At 35.4% G+C, this 22,724-nt stretch overlaps 1 protein-coding gene across 4 annotated transcripts in view; it reads left to right on the top strand.

Annotated features, from left to right (window-relative positions):
• Positions 1–22,724, top strand: part of TTC28 (tetratricopeptide repeat domain 28) — a 623,568-nt gene that overhangs the window by 292,301 nt on the left and 308,543 nt on the right. The window lies entirely within an intron of this gene.

Below are 22,724 nucleotides of genomic sequence, written 5' to 3'. Positions count from 1 at the left end.
GGAGTAACTGTGTTAATCTGGGGTGTTAGGTGCTTTATGCATGTACATTACTGCTGAGTAATAATATTGATCATTGTATCTCAAGCTACCTGTGGTGAAACTCTATTAATGAAACCCTAGGGATGAAATATGAAATTGAATGGAATGTGCATTCCATGTAAATGGAGAGAATAGTGGTGAGTAAAAGGAACCAAGGGAGCATGTACTGAGGAGAACGGGCAGGGACTTTTGAGAGGTTTTCCTTTAAAATCTTTAGTTTGTTTCCATCCTGATATCCTCACTGAATATTTTTTGGGTTTTTTGCTTACTTGTTTCTTGATTTTCACATTTTTTGTTTTTATTTATTGTTGTTGTTTCCTTTTGATTTAATTTGCTTTCTTTGTTGCTGAGCTATGCAGGGTGCTTACCCAACGCTCTGCCTCATCCTACCCCGTCTCCTTGGAACAGGAGGACACCTTAGGTTGGACACTCTACTCTCACTGTATTCTGTCTCTACTCCCCCTGTTCTGAGTAACCTGTGTTGTCTTTATGTAAAAATATGTTGTAGGTTACAGAGATTGGCCATCTATGAAGTATGTACCAAGGACGGCCGTTTGGCAATTTTCACGGCTACTCAAGGAAGTTATGTCCATAAGTCCTACTCCTTGTCACTTGCACGGGCTTTTGTTAGCCACCTACCCTAACAGATGGTAGCTTTTGGATCTTCCCCTGATGATTCTGTGGCCCATTGTCTACCACCTTAGATACCATTCTCAAACTCTGCTGAGAGTTTGGAGCTGGTGTCACCCCTCCTGGCTTTTAGGTATTTCCAGTGAGCATAAAGTAGACCCAGTGTTTCACATAAGAGCTGTTGGCCAGCACATGTCTTCATTCCCCAGGTTTTCAAATCCCTGTCCCTAATCCAGTCTGACACATTAGAATGAAAACAGTGTAAGACTTTGGTCCCCTATTTTGACAAGGTTGGTAATATCTGGTATAAAGAGTGAATAAAACCCATAAATTGACACAAGAGTTAGCCAGACCTGAGTCCATGTCCCAGATCTGCCACCTATTACCTTATGCCCTTGGGTAATTTACTTGCCTTTGTGAATCTTAGCTTCTGCTCTGGAGATGGGCTAGTTGTACTTACTTCACAGATTGTTGCAGAGATTAAATGATAACAGATATAAAAAAACATCCAGGGTAGTGAGTGCCTGATATTTAGTGTTTGTTTTCCTTTCTTCCACACAAACCATCCCTACTACCAACTCCCACCCTGAAGATTTAATAAAGACTTACAGGTTTATAGGACAAAATGAGTGATTCAGTTTAGTTATATAGGAAATAATTTCTTGCTGTGAATGCTGACTTTTTTTTCTGAGAGAAGGTTTTAACATTGAATGAATTCTCAATTATTTTAAATACTTTAATATAATTTTGTTTGAAGTGAAATGATGGATTGTGTAACTATTTAAGATCCCTTCAAGCCCTGGAGTTTTACGATTCTTTGTAGTTTTTGAAAAACCAATATAATATGCCTTCCTGGGTTTTAGATTTTGATTTCTATGCAGTAAAAGTCTTTGAAAAAAAGAGGGAGCTTCATAAGAAATTTTTCTTGTTTATGTAACCGGAGCATTCATGTTTTTGTGATGATGTTTTCTTTTAAAAATAAAAACAACTAAAAATGAATTTCTTTGCCAAACTCTCAAAGTGGTTTTGCCTTGGGCTCTGTGAGCAAGCTCAGGCAGATCCATAAAAGGTCACTGCAGGCACCTCAGCTAACTTAGTGTCCTAGCTCTCAAAGGAGAGTGGGGCTTGTGAGAAACAGAACAGGAGGCCTGGGGAAGGAGACAGTTCTGGACTTGAGAATTCAATAGTCCCATGCACTGTATAAGGAGTTTTAGGGGGTGATTATTAGCATTGTGGCAGCAGTTATTTTTCTTTCTTCCCTGTGAGCTGTTATTTTGGGGGTCTAGCTTTGGAAGTTCTGTTAACTAGCACTTTATTGGCTGTAGTATGACATATTCCTTTGTGGTTCCAAATATTTGTGGCTGTTGTGGGTTTTTCTTTTTAATTTCAGTTCCTGTAATATTAAGACCAGCTGGTTAAAGTTATTTATTTTGATACAGAAAGGTATTATGACTAAACCATGCTAAATAAAACTTCAGTCATGGAGGCAGTGTACTATAATGGGAAAGAGCAGAGGCTTTGAAAGTTAGATCTGAGTTTGAGTCCCGACTCAATTGGTAATAGAGTGTGTGTGATGTAGGGCGAGGTGCCCAGGCTCAGACGCTCTTATCCCTCACTTGAAAAATAAATTACTAATTCTTATGTTTCAGGGTGGTTGAGAGCATTAATTTATGTAATGTGTCCTATATGTAAAGGTCTACCCATGTTAGTACCTTTCTTTCTTATTCTTTCTCTTCCGCTTCTTATTCATAAAAGAGTCCAACCTCTGATTTTCACAGGGCTAGAGCCTTACTGGATCCTCTGGAGATGAAAAGAAAGAAAAACCCTGCCTTCCTTCTCCTAATTAAGGTCGGGGAGGCTCATTTTCTCACCCCTTTGGGAAACTTACTTATCCCAATGGTGGGCTATATCTTTATTGCATGCAGATTATAGAATTAGGATGATTATAAAATAGCTTTGATTGAAGCATAAATGGAGTGTCTGTGTGGTTGGTAATTATAATAATTCCAATCACAAGAATGGATTTATTATTCTCAGTTACATTTCCTTTAAATGTACTATATTTTCCAGCATGTGAGAAACTCAGTCCTAGAGTTTCCTTAATGCTTTCAGAGTCTTGGATTTGGCAGGTAGTATCATGGTTCATTAATAATAACAAGGTATTTGTCGTGTGTTAATTTCTGCACATATTTTAAAAATATCTTGATATTAGATTCTTTGTATCAGGAAAGAAAGCTGAAGAAATTTTAAGTTGAGATTATTTTAGAGACAACATGGTTGAATTTGCTTTTTTATTCTTGGTAATATTGCTTCAGGGGTATGTCTTTCATTCTCTCTGGTTAGTGGTTCTTCAAGATGCAGCTTAAAGGCACTTGTTTTGAACATGGTCTAATTTCTGAGTTGTGAGACACTGCACTAGATTGCTGGACCAGCCATCCCAGGACGGGTATGTGTGTGGTTAGCACATTCTTTCACAGGCATAGACCAGACGCCAAATGACTTGTAGAGTGACTAAGGCTGCTTAAAATAATAAGTGTTACTTGTTTCTATTGATTTTTATAATATTGCTAAAAAGTAATAGTGATGTGTGTGTGTGTGTATGTTTGTGTTCATATATAAACAATAGCGTATATTTAATGTTAAAGAATCCTTTTCTTCATCCTTTCTATAAGCTCCCAAGGAAATTAAAAATACCAGAACACTGGGTTAATCCAAGTTTTTAGTGTTCATGTAATTTTTTAAATAGGTAGAAGCTAGTTTTATATCAGCATTTGAAAGCTGTAGAACAGCCAGCTGTACTGGTGTGCAGAATACATAACTCAGTGAAAATGTTGCTGCAAACAGACTGGGCTCCCATAGATGTTTATAGATGTTTGCACATGTTCCAAATTAAATTATATTCATCTCCGGTGCCACATTCTACAAATCTCACAAAAAAGACTTACCTGTGCTCCATAAAAGTAATCCTTTGGAATTCTTGAATTAAACTGAGGACGTTGTTACTCCTTTGTATAAGAAGCTTTTAAAGACATACATGAGTTTCCCTTCCAGGTTTTTTGGTCTAACCTCTATTGTATTTTATTCTGAATTTAAACAACTTTGTGGATTGGATATTTTGGAAAGAGTTGTTAGGTGAATTTGTAAGTTTTGTATATCATTTAAAAGGTGCATATTTTTTCATTATGTGTACATGTGTATGATGTATGTTCCCTTCTGCCACAGCAGTTGTCAGAGTGAAAACATTTCTTTTCATTAAACTCTTTCTTTTCCCTTCCTTCCTTCCTTCCTTCCTTCCTTCCTTCCTTCCTTCCTTCCTTCCTTTTTTCCTCTTTTCCTTTCTTTTTTTCTTTTCTTTTCTTTTCTTTTCTTTTCTTTCTTTTCTTTCTTTTTCTTTCTTTCTTTTCTTTTCTTTCTAGAATAGCCTGGTTCTCTTCTCTAGTAGCAGAAGCTAATGTGAATTAAAAGGTGTTTGGAATTTCCTCTTGTGGGTCTAATAAAAATTTTAGTCTAGGTCTGAATGTGTGTATGTTAATTTCTCACACTTGTTTGAAAAATGCTTTATAGTCTAAGCTGTTCTAGTTTCTTTATCTCTTAGCCTTGGCTATATGTTATAATATGATCAATATCCTTACCTTACAAATTAGACATGCTGCATAGATACATTTATTTGACAAAATTGTGATATGACTTAAGCTCTGAAATATAAATTTGATTGGATCTATATGAAAGTTGAGTTTTAACACATGATTTTATATATATGCGTGTGTATGTAATTTTATACATGCTTTTGTGTGTATCATCCATATACACATAAAATCACGGGCCTTGTAAATGAACTTCATCTTACTTTTTGTATTCTTTTGTCTGTGGAGATTATATAACCAATGACTATTTTAAACCAAGTTAAGGGGGATCCCTGGGTGGCTCAGCGGTTTGGCGCCTGCCTTTGGCCCAGAGCGCGATCCTGGAGTCCCGGGATCGAGTCCTGCGTTGGGCTCCCGGCATGGAATCTGCTTCTCCCTCCTCCTGTATCTCTGCCTCTCTTTCTCTCTATGTCTATCATAAATAAATAAATCTTAAAAAAAAAAATAAACCAAGTTAAGCCAAAAGAAAAGGTTAGAGTAATTCCAAGTTTTATAAAACAATGCATATATACATTTTTAAAAAAGATTTTATTTATTCATTCATGAGAGACACAGAGAGAGGCAGAGATATATGGATTCGATCTCAGGACCCTGGGATCACAACCTGGGCCAAAGGCAGACGCTTAACCACTGAGCCACCCAGATGCCCCAAAATAATATATATCTTATGTCTAAAGAGAAAAATATTGGCAGTATATAAGCTAAAATCAAAATGATCTTTGGGTGATAGGATTAAAGGATGAGTTTACTTTTGTTGTGCTTTTATATTTTTCCTAAACTTTTATAATGAACACATTCTTTAATGAGAATAATATTAATACTTTACTTTAAATTACTTTAAATGTAGTTTAAATTTCTTTGAAAGAAACATTTTAAACTTACTCTACCTTTTAGTTGAGAAACACATGTTTTTATTTGATTAATACTATGATAAATGTATTAACATAAAGAACTTGAATCCATATTGCTAACTTAACTGTAAAATAATTAAGTAATATTACCTTATTACGTCACCATCACATTAACATGTTAATTATGCTCTGAGAATATTTTTTTCTAACCCGACCATATGTAGTAATTAGGAAGTTTAGCACAAAAACAACAGTTTTTAAGTTATGTCCAGAGTACAAATACATACCAATATTTGCTAACATGAAAGTATCTTTATCTTTATGGCTGAGCTAGTTCAAATATTGGGGGAAAAAACCCCATAAGAACCAGGGAGTCTGATGAATTTTAGAAGAAACATGAAATTTACCCATGATATTATGACTTTGCAACTAATTGAGCAGCTTTTTCCCTTGCTCTATTGTTTTAATGTATTGGTCCCCAAATGCCCACAATTCTTTTCATATATCTTTAACTCATCTTAATTAGCCAGTTGAACTAAGGCAGTACTCTTTTGACCTTGGAGATAGATGTATCTTAGGATCATCAGGGCATTAGTTCTCATTGGGATTGTTGTAGGCTTCTTGAAGATGTGTGTTGTACTCTTTGGAGACATTGAAGTATTTTCTTTCTGGTCATTTAGTTTAATTCAATATTTCAGGGTATGTTTAATATGGGAAAAAGTCATCTGAGCAATGAAAAATGTGGTAATTTTCAAGGTATTCATTAGCTGTAAAATATTATTTTCTTTACTTTGGTCATTTTATTTTATTTATTTATTTTTTAAGTAAAATATTTATTTTTAAATGCTTATTTTCAAAACACTTAAAATTAATAAACATTAGATGTGTTTATGTTTAAGTAAAGTGATGACAATATTGTTAAATTATAGTAATTAACTATACAAAATATAGCTAAGTATCATCTTCCTAGATTGTCAGGTTCCTACAGTCAGAGATTACCTGCCTCTTTCTCTATTACAGTGCATATTAGATAATTAATTATGCACAGGTACACATATCATTTCTAAAAGGCTATTTCACAAAATACTTTGGTCATTTTAGAGAGGACCTTGGATGCAGACCCTATTTATTAGAGACTCCTGAATGCATAAATCAATTTTGACGCTTTCTTTGGTTTAATGATATTTTGACTTGTTAATAATTACTGTAGTAACTTCCAATTAATGAGAATTGTGACTTCAGATTAGATTCCTTCTAATTAGTACTTTGTCATTTTACTTCATGAGAAAATTGTGTTTGCTGGTCTGAAATTAAGGAGAGAGTTCCATTTGGCAATAGGTGGTTCATTAACACATGGAAAGAAATAGACTGGCTCACACCCTTCTTTGCCAATTGCGAATGTTTTGTTAAAAGGAAAAGCTTTCCTTGCTTTGTGGGGGATGGTTGTAGCAGATTTCTTATAGAAAACTCTTATATTAGAATTTCTCTTTAGGAAGAAGGTATTTGAAAAGGAGACATTGAAATGAAACCAAGTGTGGTAATCACAAGGCTCTAAATGATAGTGAATGTGGAAGTATTTTTTTTTTTTAAGATTTTATTTATTTTGGGGAAAAGGAGAGAGAGAGAGAAAGAGAGAGAGAGAGAAGAGGGACAGGGGGAGAGAGAGATGAGGGGCAGAGGGAGAAGGAGAGAAGCAGACTCTACTGAGTATGGCACCCTATGCAAAGGGGGGGCATCCCAGGACCCTGAGATCATGACCTGAGCTGAAAATAAGAATTGGCTGCTTATCTGACTGAGCCACCCAGACACCTTGATGTGGAAGTGTTTTTTTGTTTTTTGTTTTTTGGTTTTTTTTTTTTTTTGATGTGGAGGTGTTAAGGAGAAATTTGGAATGCCTCAGCAGCTAGCCACTGTATATATAAAGATGATCTCATTTCATAGGATTTTAGAATGTTTTAGAGAACCTTAAGAGATCACTTAATTCAGCCCCTCACTTTAGAAATGGTGGAATTGCGGCTCAGAGAAGGCAAGTAATTGAAATTAACATAGCTGGTCAGCAACAAGAGTAAAACCAGCCCAAGGTTTCTTTACTCCTTGTACAGTGTTCTAGCTTACTACCATATATTGTACGGTCTTAATTACTGTGCTCTCAGGAAGATTAATCTACTCTAAATGTTTTACAGGAAATGTGATTGTGATTGAACTAGAGGCTAGAAAATATAGCAATTTATTTTCTTTAAGTTTGTCAAAAATTTGGCACAAAATTATGCCAGAGAACTTTAACTTCTTTTTCACCATAATTAAACAAAGTAAGTGTTGAATAGGATATAAGGATTTTGAATTTTGGCATGTAAATGGTTTGGAAATTAAATGTCATTTTGAATAAATGAGCCCAAATAGGTAATTTAAGAGATTTTCCTAGAAGTAGGCGTAGCTACCATGGAAAAGTGAATAGAGGCACTGAATGGTCAGATCAGAATTAAATGTTGGCAGAACAATGAATATAACCTTGTTCATTTTCATGTTGAAATCACCCCTAGTATCATAGGGCAAAGGGACATTCTTACGTCATCGCTTGACGTGCTTTCTCTGCTGTTACAATGTGAGACAAAAGCTTGAAGGGATCAGGTTTTGAGTGGATAGTGATGTCTCCAGACTATTTTGATTTCAAGTACACTGATATCTGTATACTAAATTCTATCTATTTATGTTGAAATCTAGAGGCCTTCACTCTCAGGGGAGGATGAGTGAGACAGCAGGAAGAGATCAACTTTCTAAGCCTCCCTTTTTGTTTTTATTACAAGGTGTTTTTATAGTTATTACTTTTGTCCAGTTTTAAAGCAAACTATTCAGGTTGTTTGAAATAACCATAAGAAAATTTGAATGATTTTCAAATAGACTAAATTGAGCTCTTGTAATTTAAAATCATTTTATTTTTGTTTTCATTGGCTCTGCTTATTGGGCTGAAATATTTCTTCAGGAAGGACCTCTTCTGATCTGTGGTCTCTCTGGCAAATGGAATCAGTGTAAGCTCTTGAATTTCAAATGCATGTTTTTTACATTTAAATTGCTGTCTTCTGCTATAGGAAGAGCTCATGAAAACCATCTATAGTTCATAAGGCTGGACTCTTATAGTGAAATTAGAGGCCATTAGAACTATTGGTCTTATTTCCAACTGAATTAGTTAACTGCCTGTTAAGGTTCAGAGCTTATTGACCAATAGGCATTTATTACCCTCTCCATAATGACACAATGATTTCCATTAAATTCCAGAGTTTATGGAAATAAAAAAGAGATCTTGCGAAGAAAGTGGTTAGTGGTTGCATTTAATTATTAGGATTAATTAGGCATTTAAATGTAGATATAAAGTATGTTTTAAAAACAAGTATTTCTCTCATTGCTCTGAGCCAATCGTGCTGAAGGGAATGAAGATTTTGTTGTTGTTCTTTCTTAAAAGTACTGCTGGTTCTCTTGTTTCACAACGTGTATGTCCTGAAATTGCTGAGCCATGTCTTTAGGGAGTACTTATCAATATTACAGGATATTTGGTAGTTTAACATTTGCCATTAATAATATTCAGGGCAATTTTGAAAATAATCAACATGGTTGGTAAAGGATATTAAATGTGTTCATCTGGGAGCTTAAGAAAATGATTTGTCTTTTTTTCAAGGACTTTTAGTGTGAGAGTTTCAGAACTTGTGTTCCCATCACTTCTATATTTTTATTTAATTATGGTCACCATTTTATAATTAATAAGGATTCTTTACATAAGATATCAACCAAATTAGGGGCTTTGCATATCATTTTTGAACTTGTAGTGGTTAAAAATGTATCTTAGGAGCTACTTAAAAGAACTTATTAAAAAATTAATGTATCCTGAAAGAAGGTAGAGAGAATGACAGATTATGAAGTAGAACCTAGTTTTTAAGCTTTTGGGATTCTATCCATTACATTAAAAATTGATATGGGATCTGAATATTCATCTCTAAGATCATTCTGCAGAATTAGAGCTACTTCTCTGTAGAAGACTAATTTGCAAGTGTCAGCCAACATTTCTTTCAAATAACATGAAATGGGTTTCTTAATTTGCTTTAGAAGTGTAGTTTCAGAAAGTTGATGCAACCAAGTACATTTGCATTTCCTCTGGACAGGATAAATCCACTTCATTGATATTAGTTTGGATAATTTCTCCCCAAGGGGCAGTGCATCTTTTTCAAACTCAGAGATCCAAGAGCTTTATGGATAAACCTTGCTAGGTTAAATTCGTATCTATCCTGTCTGCGGGGAGCATGCTGAGCCACATAAAAGATGTAAATATGGATTTAGTCTTTCTAGATTTCAGCATCTAAGCAAAGGAAGGAGAGAACTAAGATTTTGAAAGACATTGAGTTTCAAGGCATGAATTTGGAAGCAGTCAGGATTGCAAATTTAGGGAAAGCAGAATGAGAGAAGGTGTGCTAATGGAATGGAATTCTTTAGTTGATAAGAATTTATTGATAAAAATAAATATTTATTAATGGATAGGTTATATCTCTATGGTAGGTTATATGTATATAAATATGAATAAAAATAACCCTGCTTTTGAAGAACTTATTTTCCATTAATTTGTTCATTTGTTTGTCCATTCGATAATAATTGGGTACCTACTCTGTGTCAAATAATCACACACTGGAGATACAAAGATGAAAAGGCACTGTCTCTGCACTTCAGGAGCTTTTAGTCTGTGGAACATATTCCTGATATTCTCATTTGGAGCACGGAAAAAGTATTCCCTTATCAACGTTGTTTTAGAGGGAAGTTACATACTATAGGAGTGGAGACCTGGCTTCAGAGTTAGATAGTTCTGGGTTTGAATCAATGTTCTGTTTCATATAAGCTATTACCTTAAACAAGCAACTTAACCTTTATCAGCCTCAGGACTCTTATCTTTAAGGAAAGATATAATAGTTTATTTACATGATTATTAAGAATAAACGACATTGCTTATATGAAAGTGTTTGCCACATCTTAACAAATGTTAGTTCCATGTCTGAGCTTTTTTGTAATATTGCTAGTCCTGTCACCCACTGACATTTTATATGAACTAGGTCATTGAACTGGCTGGATAATATAACCATACTTTACAGCATAATTTGTTTATGGTAAAAATGCTTAAAACATTCTGAGCAACTGACTTGAAAGTGAGCTTTTAAAAAATAATTCCTTTGTATGTTGGGGAAGACCCATATTCAGTTTTTACATGCTGCTTTGAAATAATTATTTTTTTAAAAAAAGTTAATTTATTTGAGAGAGCATATGGAAGTGAGGGGAGGGGCAGGGAGAGAGGGAGTGAGAGAATCTCAAGCAGACTCCCCTTTGAACACAGAGCCCAATGACCTGACCTAAAATCAAGAGTTGGACACACTCAACCGACTGAGCCACCCAGGCACCTCTTAAACAATTCTTTATTTTTTCAATGTGCAGTTTTTATATCTCTCCCCACGTTGATTATATGCTTTTTGAAACCTGGGATTAATGATCTCTTTTCATATACCCCTGTAGCACTGAATTCATTTATACACAGTAGGTAGAAAACACATTTTTTATAAAAGGTTACAGAAAAAAAAAACAACCAAAGATTAATTTAATTAAAAATATGAAATGATTTGGATTCTGCAGTTTAAAACTCCTTAACAAACAATAGTAGAAAATGCTTCAGTCTAAAAGTTTTATAGAGAGCTTAAATGATAGAGGGAACAATGTTACCAATTTGCGATCTTCAGGAGAGATGCATAATCATATCATTGTTGCAGCAAAAGGTACCTGTCAAGTAGCACACCAGAATTATGTGGTGCAAGAGACCCTATCAGGTCAAAGAAGAGTACTAATCTGGAACTTTAAGCCAGTCGAGGCACCGATTATCTGTGAATGTTACTGTTTATACGCAATTACCAAGACCTAGGTTTATGAATAGAGTTATGCAGTTGTTTTTGATGGTTGTGCTTGTTTTCAAATGATTTTGCAATGTATAGACAATCCCAGTGAATAGTTATGTGATGTTATATTGATTATATTTGATATGTATATTACATTGATATTATACTTGAATGAAATTCCCAAACATTTCTTAAGTTTCTAGCTATACTCTTCCGATGGCTGTTTTTGAAAGGGAATTCATTTGTCCCATCTCTGTTGTTTCTTTTTTTGGAATTGCTGCCATAATTTCAATAGGAATGTATCACCAAAAGGACTATTATGCTGATGAATGAAAGCTTCCTGTGCCTGTTGGCAGGCACTAAGTAAGCTCTAAGCAAACTGAAATTCATTGAATCTTAGCAGGGCTATTAAGAAAATAAGTGCAAATTGTCAGGAGAAGAGAGGTTTGTTCCTTAACATCATCACTTTGACTCTTGGGGAAGAAATGTTAGGCAAGAAAGAGACTGTTTCAATTTGTCATCCTCCTGAGACCTCAAGATGTTATCTGTAGTGCTGAAATAAACCATTCCTTTCTATAAGCAGAGAAAATGAGAAAATGGTTTATGCCCAGATTGGTCCATTTAGTTAGGAGGACAGTCACATAAATAACTACCTAAGAAAACAAAAACAAAGAAAGAACACAGGAAACCTGTATCCCTGGCATAAACCCTTTCAGGATTAAAGTCTCTGTAATAGGATGTGCAGAACAGAACTGCCTATTTACAGCTCTAATGTGTTAAGAGGAAGGCACTATGAACTTGAACCTCTTTACCTGGTTTTCCAACAATAAAATAAAAGCCATTTTCTTTTCTTAGGGGAAAGCTAGATTAGCTCATGTAATTTTTTGTTTGTTTTAATAAACAGTTTACCTGGTTAGGTTCAGGGTATAAGCCCTGATCCACATGTTGTGGACTTTGGTTCCAATACCAGTTAAGTTTTCAGAGCCTTTGTAGTTCTAGTAGGACCTTTATTTTATGTGTATTACCCATTGGCCAGTCTGAGAACTGGGTAGTAGTTTAGTTCTCAAAGCCTTTGGTGTGCTATTTAAGATCAGATCTAGAATACCTCTTTATGGGATTATTCTCAAAAGTTCCCTTCTATATCTGATCTTCCTGACACTTTCCAATTCTCTGGCTGCCCTCCTTCCTTCCTATTCTCTAGCCCAAACTGAGGGACTGTAGTTTCCCCGCTTTGCCATGCATATCCCATAATTACAACTATATGAAGCATCAAATAGTGGGAGGGCAGAGAGCAAGAAAAAAAGCGTTGGGACTCATCTTGTATTCTTGGGACCAGAGCTCTTGTGACTAGAGAATTTGAGATGGCAGTCCAGCAACCACTGCTATTGGTATTCCTGTTACTTGCCTGGGGTGTTAGACTTGGAAAGAGTGGAAAGAGGACTTAAAACACAGATTTTCTCCACTCCTACCTTCAGGAGTCCCCCTTTTTTGCTTCTTTGACCAGAGGAGGAGACTTTTCTTGGAGTGTTTTCTATTTGAATCCAATGAGTGCTTCCTTATTTTGCGCTGCTTTTGAATCCAAGCTGGGTAATCCAAGCAGATGGAAAAGATAAATAAAACAAAACAGGAAACCCATTGCTGGTTTGGTACTACTTTGAATTCTGATCTTTTTCCTCAGTTCATATGCTACCATTTACTCTTTAGAGTCCTCATAGAGCTGTTCCATAAAGTCTTTCTAGGGTATAGTTGTATGCAGTGTGAAATACTAGGTACTTTCTCCATCTTGCCTTGAAATGGAACCCCTTCTCTTTTGAAAAGATACAAAGTGTATTGTTACATTTTTGTGCTGTATTGAGAGGCAGACATTTCCTTGTTCTTGTTTTTCATTGTGATATGTAGCACACTAATACACAGGTGCCAGTATCGAAAGATTACATAACATAGGAAGGGGAAATATACAGGTAGCAAAGTTTATCATGTAGAAAAACATGAATGAAATATTTGTGTAAGCATTTTGGGGTAATATATTCTTACCTTTCAACCCTGCTTTCTTTATTTTTATTTTTATATTTATTTTTAGATTTCATTTATTTATTCACAAGGGATAAACTGGCTGCTCTAACTGGTAGGGTTAATGAGGTGGAAGAGAGAGTGAGTGACATAGAAGACAACCCTGCTTTCTTTTTAAAATTCTACTTAATTTACTTGAGAGAGAGCACATGTGCATGAGCAGGGAGAAGGGCTTGGGGAGAGGGAACAAGGAGCCCAACATGGGGCTTGATCCTGGGACCTCAAGATCATGAACCTGAGCCGAAGGCAGATGCTTAACTGACTGAGCCACCTAGGCACCCTATAATAATTTCTGATAGACTGCTTTCTGAAAGGAATGGATTGCCATTAATGTGGCATAGTTTAGGTATGGCATAGAACTCATGCTAAAGCCAGATGATTTCTTGGAGAATGTTCAGGAAATTCTCTGGTTTTCTTCTTGGTTTGATTTTATACTCCTCCTATGTCACACCCATTGAGTGAAGGCACCAGATATGGAAAGTTCAGAACCATTGCTCTAGGGGACTTCAGACTTATTTCACTGTTTATTTTTAAAGCTTAGAAGAGAAACTTCGAATGATGGTACACACATTTTATAATCTGACATAAACATTAACATTGGGAATCCCTCCAGTGCTAGAAAATGACACCTACTTAGTTAACTCCTGGTTGTCATTTCATCTTATAACTTATCAGATTTCTAATTTCTTTTTAAAATGTGATTTTCCCATAATTTTTTTTACCTTAACACCTGTGATACAATTGGTTAAAAATTAATTTTGGAGGGGATCCCTGGGTGGCGCAGCGGTTTAGCGCCTGCCTTTGGCCCAGGGCATGATCCTGGAGACCTGGGATCGAATCCTACGTCGGGCTCCCGGTGCATGGGGCCTGCTTGTCCCTCTGCCTGTGTCTCTGCCTCTCTCTCTCTCTCTGTGTGACTATCATAAATAAAAATAAATAAATAAACAAATAAATAAAGTTTCTTTCCTTTAAAAAATTAATTTTGGAGAAAAAATTAATTTTGGGAAAAGGATGAACTGATATGATATGAAACAATCAGGCCTGAGAGCAGATTTCCTGTAGAAATTATATTAAATGGACCAAAAGCCGATGTTAGGGAGAAAAGCAATTCACAGCTGCCGATTTGGTTAGAACATTATGTTTAGGCCATTTGGGCCTTTGACTCTGGGTTACAAACTCAGTTATGGTTTTCTAAAATAGCTTCCAATCTCTTGCATGTGCTTTCAGCATACAATAAGGCAGACTAGTAAAAAAATACAAGTGTAGTTTTCTGGAGAGATAGGAATGATTATTCCCAGCCGAGCAGGTAAAACATATTGCTACATGAAGAATGCTCTTTGCTGATTCTCAAGGTTTTATTTATTTTTATTTTTATTTTTAATATAAAGTGTCAGCACACAGAAGCAAGAGAAAATTCACTTGAAAATGTCAGAAAATAAAAGAAGCATAGCAAATTGTATTGCAGGTAAAAATCCATTTTTGCCAGGAAACAAACAAGCAATGGCTGAGAAGCTTGCTGATGGCTCCTTTTGTTTCTCTTTGATTTAAAGCCTCATGCCTGTAATCTAATTAACATCGAACTGAGTTGCAAGTACAGTGGCCTGTTTGGTTCAATAATAATACATTTATATGAAAGGTTAATGAAATGAATTTTTCCTCCATTCAATTCATTAAAAATTGTTCTACAATCAACGGTTGCTAATGGAATAGAGATTAAATATTCATGTTCATAAATTTTCTGTGTCATTTCTGATTTTCCTTCATTTCTGCCTCCATAGGTTGAATTTTGTGAGTACAAGAGTTCCCAGACAAAAACCTTGATTTAGAGGTTAATTGCACGACATTAATTCTTTTATCAAAGAGGTAGTGTGGAATAGTGGGAAGAGAAAGAGTTCGGCAGCGGGTTTGTCTCAGTTTGTAGCTGTATGATTTGGGGCAAGAGTCATAAGCATCTCTTTTGTGTAATAGGCATTATAAGAACATCCTGCAAGACATTGTGAGGGTTAGTGATAAACTATGAAAAGCACCTAGAAATGTGGGGCACAGAGTTAGCAATTCAACAAATGATAGCCGGAAACATTTTGGAAATAAAACACCTACATATATGCAGTAGAACTTAGTGATGATTTGTAGTGGCAGGACTGCTATGGTAAGACAGGGCTCTTGCTAATTCTAAAACAGGTATCAGGTTTGGGTCTTACAATGCCTTGTAATTCTCATAATCAGTGTGTCAATATAAAGTCTTTGAGAGGAAAGACTTTTATGTTTCTGCATATAGATTTTTGGTCTCTGTTTTCTGCTACCTTCTTTTTCACCTGGGCCAGTGGACTTTATTTAAGGTACATACAATGTTTTTCCCAGATAATGAATTTACTAGATAATTGAAGCTTACCCAATCAACTACGAAAGTGTAAACATCTTTTTTTTTTTTTTAATTTTTATTTATTTATGATAGTCACAGAAAGAGAGAGAGAGGCAGAGACATAGGCAGAGGGAGAAGCAGGCTCCATGCACCGGGAGCCCGATGTGGGATTCAATCCCGGGTCTCCAGGATCGCGCCCTGGGCCAAAGGCAGGCGCCAAACCGCTGCGCCACCCAGGGATCCCAACATCTTATTTTTAACTTATTTTTCAGAGAAGAAGGGGGGAATAGGGGGAGAGGAAGAATCTTAAGCAGACTCCACACCCCAATGTGAGTCTAAATCTCAAGAACCTGAGATCATGACCTGAGCAGAAATCAAGAATCAGCTGCTAAACTAACTGAGCCACCCAGGTACCCCTACTTTACAGGCTTCTTAAACAGAAGATGCCAAGCATAAGTTATTTCCCTGGTGACTCAAGATAATCATTATGATCATTAATTTTTGTTTTGTGTCTAATTTTCTTATCAGTCCCTGGCCCACTTTACCAAAGATGATTTCTGATCTGCAAGCTGGTGAAGCAGATGAACCACTTGATTAAATAGCACATACCAAATAAGAGTAACAGTTAGTGAAATATTAAGTTCTGTTCAACTTTTTAAAAAGTGGCTACCTTGTGTTTTACGTTTCATATGTGATGTCAGTCAGACAACACTTTGGAGGTTGTCATGATTCTCCTCTCTCTGAGTGGAAATGGAACATGAAGTTCAGTGAAGTTAGGTGTCTTGGACAAAGGCACACAGCTAAAAAGTAATCAGGATAGGATTCTAGTGTTAGCCTTATGAGTTCTTTCTCTCATCAAGCTGCTTTGGGAGTAAGGTACATAGCTTTAGTTCAGAGCTTTGGTAGTAGTTGTTTCTCTTGTTTAATATATCCTCTTTCAACTTCCAGTTTAGATTTGTATTTGGAAGTTTGTTGTTAGAGAAAAATCAAATTTTAGAACTGTATTGTTCGGTCTAATAGCTACTACCCATTCCTGGCTATTTAAATTTAAAGTAATTAAAATGAAATAAAATTTAAAATTTAGTTTTTTAGTCACTTTAGCCACATTTCAAATGCTTAGTGGCCAAATGTGACTGGCTAGAGGCTACCATTATTAGACGGTACAAAGAATAGTTCCATCACTACAGAAAGTTCTATTGATGTATCGCTTTTTCTAAGTGAAATATACATAACAAAATACATAATAAAAATAATTTGCATATAAAAATAATTTGCATATAAAAATAATTAGCATCTTATATCAAACAGGTGCCTATTTAATATAAGATGGTGAAAACTTATTGAGGGGGTGCCTGGGTGGCTCATTCAATTAAGCATCCAACTCTTGATTTCAGCTTGGCTTATGATCCCAGAGTCCTGGGATATAGCCCTACATTGGGCTCTGGTCTCATCAGAGTCTGCTTGTCCCTTTCCTCCCCCTCCTTGTGCTTTCTTTTTCAGTTACAAATAAAATCTTAAAAACAAAACAAAACTGGGCAGCCTGAGTGGCTCAGGGGTTTAGTGCCACCTTCAGCCCAGGGAGTGATTCTAGAGACCCGGGATCGAGTCCCACGTAGGGCTCCCTACATGGAGCCTGCTTCTCCCTCTGCCTGTGTCTCTGCCTCTCTCTCTCTTTCTCTCTGTGTCTCTCATGAATAAATAAATAAAAATCTTTAAAACAAAACAAAATTGATGAGGACATGGGTCTGTGCCTTCATTTTTGTGTATCACATTTTTATGTGATATAATGTATAATTTATAATATATAATAAATATGATAAAGGTAATTTATGTATATTTATATTTTGCTCATATGTCTCATGCCTATTTTAAGTAATAGTCTTTTATTTTCTCATACAAAGCATTCCTGAAGAAGTATATGAAAGTCAGATACGTAATATATTAAGAGGGAAAATACTAAACCAGAGATTGACATGTTTAGTGGGCAGAAAGTGTTAATTCCTAAATAACTAAAAAACAAAATCTCAAATCATACCTTTCCTTTTTAAGAATATTTTTTTCACATTCTCTAATTTTATTCTTTTCATCACAACTGAGCATAGTTAGTTGTTCTGTGTACATCCAGTGATATTAAAGTTTTTCTGCCTTTGGCACCCTGTAATCATTTTCATTTTGACCCAGTTGTGTTAAATTATAGATTAATACTGTTGCTTTTTAAAAATGAGAATTGGCATTCCTATTTTTCCCATTTCTACTCATTTTTAAATAAAATAATAAGGGAAAATTCAGTAAAATAGTTACGTAATTTTTAAACACTCTTGAAAAAGATGGCAATGAGGTGGTAGCAGTGGTATGATTGGTTAGCAGGTATATCACCATGTTATAGATATATTCTTTAGAAAATGTAAAAATCTTCAAACAGTGAAAGACATGAAGAATATTAAAGTATGAGGAAGTACAGATTAACTGAAAGAATATTTGTGAATGCTTGAACTAATAGACTCTATATGTAAGCAAACACAATGTTATGTAGCATTACATATTACATGTATTTGTTCTATATTTTATGTCTTATATATATACATGTACCCATGAGCATAGTAATTTACCTCATCACTCATTTGAGCTGTGAGAGAGTAGGATGTTATGTTATTACCGAGTTTAGTGATATTTTAGAATTGGAAACCACAAATGGAATGTTGAAAGTAAAGGCTTCCAGGTCAGGTCCTTCGTTGCTTCCAGAGATGCTTGGAGGGTGAAGAGCTTACTACTTCCCAAGTTTATTTAGTCTTTGAGTGTTCGTACTTTAAACCTGTTTTAGTCCATCTGGACTGTTATAACAAAATACCATAGACCAGGTGGCTTAAACAACAGACATTTATTTCTCATTGAGAAGTCCAAGATCAAGGTGACAGCAGATTTGGTGTATGGTAAGGGCTCACTTCCTAGTGAATAGATAGGCCATCTCCTTGCTGTGTCCTCACATGGCAGAAGAATAAGAGGGACCTCTTGGTTCTCTTTTATAAGAGCACGAATCTCATTCATGGAGCTCCACTCTCATGACCTCCCTAAAACTCCACCTCCATCACAGTGGGGATTAGGTTTCAACATACTAATTTTGGAGGGACACAAACATTCAGTCCATTGCGAACTCTCTGAAATGAGAGGAATGGCCACATAATAAAAAGCAAATACTAACAGTTTCAACAATAGGGCATAAACTCTTTGGTCATTATTACTGCTGGTTACATTATTATTGCTGAAATATTACCAAACCTTACTATTAATAAGCAGTTACTGAAGGTAGCAGTCAAGACATTCAGAGTTTTGTTTTTTGTTTTTTTTTTTTAATATTTCCCCTATGGACTGTGAGTTGCTTGAGGGTAAGAGTCCTGACTGTTTCTTTTTATTTATGGTATACATCACAGTGCCTGGTGCTGTAGATTTTTAGGTAATGTTAATGGAAGGAAGTATGGAAACTTATAACCCAGTTGTATTTGTATTATTTGTGAGGTTGTTTAGTAGCATGTGCGGAATAATCATTGAGGGTTCTTTTTTTTTTTTTCATTCATTGAGGGTTCTTTGTGGTAAATGACTGCAACACTTGAAACTCTAGGCACCCCACTTTTAGTCCAGTGTATTCACTAACTCCCTTCAAGTTTCTCTTCTTCACTAAAGGTTCAGGTTAAAACCATTGTTCTCAGGGGATGGGTACTCTCAGTAGTGAATCCACGTTGCTTTTCCTTCTCCACCTGTTGCATAACCTGTGGCTAGAATGTGGTGTATGCGAGAGGTTTGCAGAGGTTGCCTGGGCACCAAGTGTTCAACATTGTGCCATGGGCCCCACGTTTGCTTATCATGCTGCACATATACTGCCTCTGCTCAATCTTAAATGATCAAAATGTGCTCCTTTCCCAGATGAAATAGCTTCCTGTGAAACCTATGATGGTGAGAGAAAAATTGGTAGCAGGAACCAATAGGGGAGAAGCAGATAGGCCAAGGCAGATCACATCAGTTCTCTTGAAGCTATGGTAAACAGCTGTGAATTTCACCACATTTTGACCATCACTTTGGAAAAGGCTAGCAGAGGATCCTGTGAGTGGCTGCTGCATCTCCCAAGACCTGATAATACTAATTTGTTTTAGTCAGGTGGATCAAATTTTGTCTAGGAGCCTTAAAGTAGTGAGTTCCCAGTTGCAAACAGTCTTTTAGGGAGCAGAGGAGGAGTGAATGAAGCAATGATAGGAATTGAATCATGTTATATTGATAATAGGATATTTGAAATATTTATTGGGCTCCCCTTATATTCTGTCGATCTATAATTTTGTATTCCTATTGTGATTCTTTTCTCATTAACTTATGATCAAAATTTATTGTGTACTTTGTGTCAGGCACACTGTGCTAAATTCTTTTTATTCTATCATAGTAAACTACAGTCCGTGTTTTATCACCATCAGTTGAACTCCATAGAGGCATTTCTCTCACAAAAGTATAGATAATTAATTTATGCAGTAAATTGTATATCAGTATGTATATGCAGTAAATATTGTATGGAAAAGTTGGCAGAGTCCCAATCTATGAGTGTGGAACAGGGGTTTGTCAGAGTTTGAACTAATTATGTATGTTTATTTTTTTATTTTTTTATGTTTTTTAAAAAATATTTTATTTATTTATTCATGAGAGACACAGAGACAGAGAGAGAGGCAGAGACACAGGCAGAGGGAGAAGCAGGCTCCATGCAGGGAGCCTGACGTGAGACGCATCTCCAGGATCACGTCCTGGGCTGAAGTCAGTGCTAAATCGCTGAGCCACCCGGGCTGCCCTATGCTTATGTTTTGACAGGGATACAACTAAGCTTTTAATTGAGGAAATCTTATAGAGTTGAGTTGGGGGTTCCTGAGGGAGCATAAAGGAGGACCAAGGGAGACCTTTGAGCTTTCTCTCCTATATCTCTTTTCAAAATCTTTTGAAGAAAGGAAGCCAGGATTGTGGGCAGCTTAACCAAGTTGTACCTTTTCTCATCCCATTTCTGAATGCCCTAAGAAAACAAAACACACACACTGTTCTTGTGTAACTGCTGTGTAAGCTTGAGACCCTGACTTGCATTTAACACTGAACTTTGGGGGATCCCTGGGTGGCTCAGCGGTTTAACGCCTGCCTTCAGCCCAGGGCGTGATCCCAGAGTCCCGGGATTAAGTCCCACATCAGACTCCCAGCATGGAGCCTGCTTCTCCCTTTGCCTGTGTCTTTCATGAATAAATAAAATCTTAAAGAACCCCTGAACTTTGCCTACCTAGACGGAATAGATAAACCATACTTTTCAGTGATTTCATTGTCAGACAGGGAAAGGAGTTGTTCTTCTGATAATGAATGATAAGGTTTCATTTTAAATATACAAGAAATTACCAAATTCATTGAGACTCATTAGATTTTTGTGTTTTCCTCCCAGTTTTATTGGAGTAACAGCACTATATAAGTTGAAGATGTATAGCATGATTTGGCTTACATGTATTGTAATTGTAATAGAAATGATTGCCACAATAGATTTTTGTGTTTCTTAAAATGTATACCTGAAATCAAAACTGTAGACATTTTTTATCTCTCCATAAATAATAATAATAATTCACAGATATTTGGTATATATCTGTATATATGTATAATATAAATAGATATACTTTTTAAGTTTATATTTTCTAGAAATGCTATATTAAACTAAACTATATTTTTAGTTGGAATGTGGTAGATATTGCCTCCCGGGTTATAGAAATCACCTAAAATGTGACATGAAAAGGATAGTGACAAATGTCTATAAAGACATTAAAGATTAAAACAGTGGCTGAGTCCATTGAAAGGAAGTGATCTTATGAATTAGTAATAAAAGTGCATTTACAGGTTATTGTCTTACTAGGATCTGAGTTTTAACAGCTGCTGGTGGTTTAAACTAATAGAAATCTGAATAGCCCATAATTGAGTATTCATTCTGTTTATGGATTGTTTCTTAATAGAAACACTTAATAGTATTACCTATCTTAAATTACTTCAGCAGGGAGTTATAAAAATGAAATAAGATAAGGTAAGTACATATGTTTTGTGTACATGAACAGTGCTCTCTGTGTATGTAATATAAAATAATAAAATTATATATTAAGTTTATTGAGTGGCAGTTTTAGGAGTTGATTGAAACTTCATTTAGATCCCATGAATACAATTTGTGACAATTTCAAAGTATATTGGACTGAAAAAGTTGAGTGTGTGTTATAAACATATTATAAGGTTATTTAAGTGGAATAGGAGGCCAACTATTTTAGAAACAGATGTCATATAAGCAAGGAGTGTATTAATGTCATTTTAATGTATCATTTAATCAGATACAAGATCCTTTGGTAGTTATATATTAGTAATACTTTGTTCATTTACTTCTTTTTACTCTGTGTACTTGAAAACAAACTGCATGTCTTAAGACTATTCTAAAATGTAAATATTTTATTAATTTTCTGGTCCTTTCTGCAATGATCTGGAAGGAAGGATGTTTTCTTTTTTTTTTTTTTTTTGGATGTTTTCTTTTAATTCGAGTTGGTCATACTAGTTTTTAAACTAATCCAATTAAAGAACCTGGAGGACAATAATCATATTTTGCTTCTGAGTGAAGCACACATATTTTAGATAACAACTTTTAAATATTATGTCTGAAACACCATATTAAATGTAACCATCTTTTATCATTATTAAAATTATCTTAATAACCATCATACATTGATTTTTCTCTTTAATATATAAAAGGGGAAAATTTGGGCAGCCTGGGTGGCTCAGCGGTTTAGCGCTGCCTTCGGCCCAGGGTGTGATCCTGGAGACCCAGGATCAAGTCCCACGTCGGGCTCTCTGCATGAAGCCTGCTTCTCCCTCTGCCTGTGTCTCTGCCTCTCTCTCTGTGTCTCGTATGAATAAATCAATAAAATCTTTTTAAAAAATTATGTAAAAGGGGAAAATTTGAAATAAGTGGAATTTGAGTGTCTCTCATTTATATTGCATTATGCCAGATACTTTGGTGAGACATAAAGAAATCTTCAAATACCTGTCTTTTTTTTTAAATACCTGTCTTTGAAGAGCTTATGTTGTTAAAGATAGGATAAAAAAATATTTTAAAAATAATTTTAGAAAAGCAATTTGTAAATAAATGCCAATGAATGTGGTAGAATTAATAAATGTTCTAAAA

Source organism: Canis aureus, chromosome 27, assembly GCF_053574225.1.
Source record: "Canis aureus isolate CA01 chromosome 27, VMU_Caureus_v.1.0, whole genome shotgun sequence".
Taxonomy (NCBI): domain Eukaryota; kingdom Metazoa; phylum Chordata; class Mammalia; order Carnivora; family Canidae; genus Canis; species Canis aureus.
This window is presented reverse-complemented; position numbering and strand designations above follow the sequence as displayed.